Raw genomic sequence first — 4893 nt, 5'->3', positions numbered from 1 at the left:
ATACATAAGTTACCACAATATACCGCTGTCCATATTTTACCAGTTTGAGTGAAATGGAGCAAACTTTCCTCTTTATACCACTTTGCTCTCTCCCATTTATAAAGTAATTGTTTTAAATAGTTCCTTCATATACACTAAGAACCAGATCAATGTTATACCATTTGCTTCAACCATCAACCATAATTTAGAGAACTCAAGGAAAGTATTTTATTTACCCATAGTTTTACTATTTCCATTGTTCTTCCTTCTTTTCTGGTTTTCCAAGTTTCCTTTTTAATTTTTTCCTTTATGTTTAGAGAATTTCTTTAGCTACTCTTTCAGGGTAGGTCTGCTGGCAACAAATTCTCCAGTTTTCCTTCATCTTAAAAAGCCTAAATTCTCCCTAATTCCCGAAGGATATTTTCTGCTGGATATAGAACTTGTAGTTGACAGTTTTCCTTCGCTACTTAAAAAATGTGCCATTCCTTCTGGCTTCATGGTTTGTGATGAGAAATCTGCTGTCATTCATGTTTTTCCTTATGGATAAGGAATCATTTCTCTTTTACTTTCAAGATTTGTCTTAAGTTTTCAGAAGTCTGGCTATGATGAGTCCTGGTGTGACCTTCTTTAGGTTTAACTGGTTTGGGGTCCACTGAGCTTCTTGAATCTGCAGGTTTTTCTCTCTTGCCATTTCTGGGGAGTTTACAGCCATTATTTCTTCAATTACTTTTTCGGCTCCACCCTTTCTTCTCTCTCTCTGAGGCTCTCATCTGATGTTATGGGTCCCTGAAGTACTTTTATTTTTTTAAATTTATTTCCTCTGTTGTTCAGATTGGTAATTTCTATAGTTTTATCTTCAAGTTCACTGATTCTTTTCTTTCTCCTTCATTTTTTAAATTTTATTTTTCAACACCAAATGGGTCTTTATATTTTCCATTTCTTTGCTGGAACTTTGTTTTCACTTGAAGTGTGTTCATAATTGCTTGACAACATTTTTATAATGGCTGCTTTTAAATCCTCATCAGATAATTCTAACATCTTTGTCATTTCAGTGTTCTTGACAATTGTCTTTTCTCTTTCAAGGTGAGATTCTCCTGAACTTTGGTATGAGTGATTTTCAATTCAAACATGTACATCTCGGGTATTATGTTGTGAAAACTCTGGATCTTATTTAAACATTGTTACATAGCATGTCTCCTGATGGGGACTGAAAGGCGCTGCTTCATTACTGCCAGGTGTGGGTAAAAGTTCAGGTTCCTTATGACGTCTGCTGACACCCAAGGGGTGAGTGTCTCCTAGTTACTGCTGGGTGGGAGCGAGTTCCATCGTCTCGCTTCACGTCTGCTGGCAACACCCTGCTTGGGAGGTACCCGTGTGCCTCATCTCTCCCCGTCAGGTGGCCTCCACTGATATGTACTGAAAGTCTCAGCTCCCTACCTGGCATTCTCTGACACCATCCAGCAGGGATTTTGGGGTACCCTCAATATAGCCTAGTAAGGCTGGAAGTCTAGGCTCTCAACTTGGTCTTTGCTGGTAACGTTGGGGCTGTTTTTCAGTCTGCTAAGCTATTCTTTTTCTGGTCCTTGTTTTTTGTTTGTTTGTTTATTTTTGGTCTGCTTCTCCAGCACCCAGTTTGGGATATGTGAAGCCAAAAGAAAACTCAGGGAACTTAGCACCAGTCACTCCTTGGGTCCCGAGGTCCCCAGACAGACTGCCTTCTCTCCACTTTCCAGTCTTGTTTGTTTTATATAAAATATCCAGAGTTGTATTTCATGGAAAGAATAGGGGTACTTCCATTCTCTCTTCCCAGAAGTGGTCCCCTTTTAATATCATAATAAAACTGTATGAGAATGTCAAATGGTGCAGCTGCTGTAGAAATGGAAACTGAGTCCTCAAAAATTTCAAAATAAAATTACCATATGATCCAGCAACCCCACTTCTGGGTACATGCCCCAGAGTATTGGATGCAGGGTCTGAAAGGGATAGTTGTACAACTATGTCCACAGCAGCATTATTCACAATAACCAAAACATGGAAGCAACCTGAGTGTCCATCAAAGAACGAACAGATGAGCAAAATGTGGTTCATATACACAATGGAACATTATTCAGCCTTAAAAAGGAAATTCTGACCCGTGCTACAACATAGATGACCCTTGAGGATATTATGCTGAGCGAAGTAAGCCAACTGCAAAAAAGACAAGTATTGTGTGATTCCGCTCATGTGAGTAGTCAAAATCATAAGACATAATGGTATAATGGTGGTTGCCAGGGCTAGGAGGAAGGGAAGGGGAGTTATTGTTTAATGGGTATAGTCTCAGTTCTACAAGATGAAAAGAATTATAGGGATGGATGATGCTGATGGCTCCACAATGTCAATGTATTTAATACCACTGAACTATATACTTAGAAATGGTTAAGACAGTAAAATTTAGGTATATTTTACCACAAAAAAAAAAAAAAAAAAATCAACGAATTATTTTCCTAATGTATAGCTGATCTGAGAGGTTAATTTCTGAGTTGAACTTCAAACCAAGACAAAAGCCAGTCAGGCTCCCTCATTCCCTATGAACAGACCTGATTCTGCTGGAGCTGACCATGCTTGGTCCCCAGTGAGGCACTTTAGCTCAGGAGGTACTGAGTTGCTGTCCAGGAGCTCCCACAAACATTAATGCTCACATTCACTCGGCTGTGGAGACTTCGGTTTGGCGAGTCCTATGAGGAACTGTCCTAAGGCCAGAGCTAGTGAGCAGCAAAGCAGAGGCAAATCCCTGTTTCTGGTTCCAAGTCGCACAAGGCCACCTAGTAAAATCTTTTAAGAAATGACAGCTCAGAAGTAGGAATAACAAATGTTTATTCAGAAATGGATTAAGTAACAGAGTCTCCTCCATCTCTCAATGCCTCTTCCTCTCCCTTCGAACAAGACACACGGACAGGGAACGTAGGGGAGTGGGAGGTGAAGAGGGAAACGAGGATTGGCCCACCACCTCTTCCCGGTTTCCCAAGAAGACACTCTGCAGAGCAGCGGAGGCAAAAGGGCCGGGCTTACCCCGCAACGTACACACGGCTATCAGGAGAACTGGGGCCACATGGCCAGTCAGTCGGCTGCAACTGGCTCAATGAACTGTGATAACCAGAGCAGCCTGGCAGGGACTCGGGGGAGCGGGGAGGGGAAAGCCATGCGGGCAGGTAGTTACCACCTCTGCTGGAAACAGAGTCCGAGCAGTGACCAGACTGTGCTCGGGACCCAAGAAACCAGGCCCTACTGCCCTGGATGCTCTCCTAGGCCGAGAAGGGACAGTGTAGGAGGAACGTCTTCCAGCTGCTGAGATCTGAGTCTGCACCCGTTCAAGCGGGAGGGAGAGAACAAAAACTGCACTCTTTACAGAACTGGAAAGTGGAGCACCATCAGCATATGTATTCCTTGGACTTCCAAGGCCTGGGCAACCTCAGAGCTGGAGGACTGAGCTGAGTCCAAACCCTGGGTCCTTCCTGCTTGACATATTTAACTCTATGGAAATATGAGTTTCCAGGTTTTTCTTCACTGCCTGGCCCCAAACAGGTCATGAGATGCTCTTAGTGTCTCAGGCCCTCTTGACTTTCTAGGCTTGTGACTTTCACAGCACCTGCTACTGATTCTGTAAAGCTCCCAGAATCCTGCTGCGCCAACGTTCTCTAGCTCTGCGAGGCTGGACTCCCTTTAGAGTCCCGACAAACCAGGAGGAGACTGGGCATGACTGGAGTCACGCTGTCTTGGTGTTCAGGGCCTGCCCCCAGATGTTAGTTTTGCCCCAACTCTCTGGAACCACACTGAGGGAATAACCCAGTGCGTGCCCGGAAGGCTGCTTTGCTCTCTCGATCCTCTCCCCTCCTCTCACTGCCAAGGCAGGAAAATACCCCTCTGGTCAAGGATGGATGGGTCACTTAGAATAGTGAAGTTGTGCCCCTTGGTGGCAGCTGGATATATGCCTCTCAGCTTCCCTGACTATTGTCTTGTAGACACAGGAGACCAGAAAGGAAAAGCCAGGAGCAAGCGAACCTCTCCCTTTTCAATAACCCTCCAAACCCACAATGTCACAGAACTACAGAGAGCTGGCATTGCCATCAGAACCAGGATGTAATGTGTGAGCTAGGGAGAATGGGAAGGGCTAACAGTGCAAGCCCTTCCAGCACTGATATCCAGAAGCCAAGGGCTGGAGTGGAGCACTTGGCATATCCAAAGGAAAAGAGAAACATGACCTCTCAAGATTCCCTCTGGATTGCCTGTGACAGCAAAGCACGGCCCTCCAGGCCCAGAGCAGGGGTGCCCTGTTCCTGACAGAGCAGCAGCTTCTCCTTGTCCTGGCCACTGGGCCCTCTCCAGACCGGGCTAGTCTGGAGCCAATTACCGGGAGAGGACAAAAGGCCTGTGACCCGACCCCTACCCAGGCTATCTCCACTGCCCAGGCAGGTGAGTGGCACAGCTCTGGAGCCGACCTGGCCCCCATTAGGATGGCAGGGGCTTCCATTCCCTGTCTGAAAAGTTTAAAAAAGGGGAGGCAACCCCTCACCCCTGGAGGAAGCTGTGTCCTTCAAACAGCCCCTGCCCAGCAGTCCATGGAGCCACAAGAAAGCCACGCAGAGAACCGAGGCCACCACTTCCAGATCAGAAATCAGTCTGGGGCTGAGGTTAGGCGGGGAGGCACTCTGAGCAACACAGACCTACCTGGGTGCTGAGGTGGAGGGCGAAGAGACACACTACAGGAAACAATAACGCACAGAAGAGCACGGGGCAGAACACAACACAGAAGGCGGGTCCGCCAGTGAGGAAGCTCTCTACCCGCCTCAGGGGCCTCCAGTCCAGCGGCCCATTGGTCACAAGCTTTGCTTTGGGAAACAGAGCCACCCTCCTCCGCCCCGCTCTGGCTGCCTCACT

The 4893-nt window shown here is 46.4% G+C and overlaps 1 protein-coding gene across 1 annotated transcript in view; it reads right to left on the bottom strand.

Annotated features, from left to right (window-relative positions):
- Positions 1 to 2815: 2815 nt before the first annotated feature.
- POLDIP3 (DNA polymerase delta interacting protein 3) overlaps positions 2816 to 4893 on the bottom strand; it is a 24902-nt gene continuing 22824 nt past the window's right edge. Inside the window, exon 9 of the mRNA XM_023535899.1 lies at positions 2816 to 4887. The gene's annotated coding sequence lies outside the window, so the exon portion shown is untranslated. The remainder of the gene's footprint in view (positions 4888 to 4893) is intronic.

This window comes from Pteropus vampyrus, unplaced genomic scaffold (assembly GCF_000151845.1).
Source record: "Pteropus vampyrus isolate Shadow unplaced genomic scaffold, Pvam_2.0 Scaffold145, whole genome shotgun sequence".
NCBI classification, from domain to species: domain Eukaryota; kingdom Metazoa; phylum Chordata; class Mammalia; order Chiroptera; family Pteropodidae; genus Pteropus; species Pteropus vampyrus.
The sequence above is the reverse complement of the archived record's forward strand: the minus strand, read 5'-3'. Positions and strand labels throughout refer to the sequence as shown.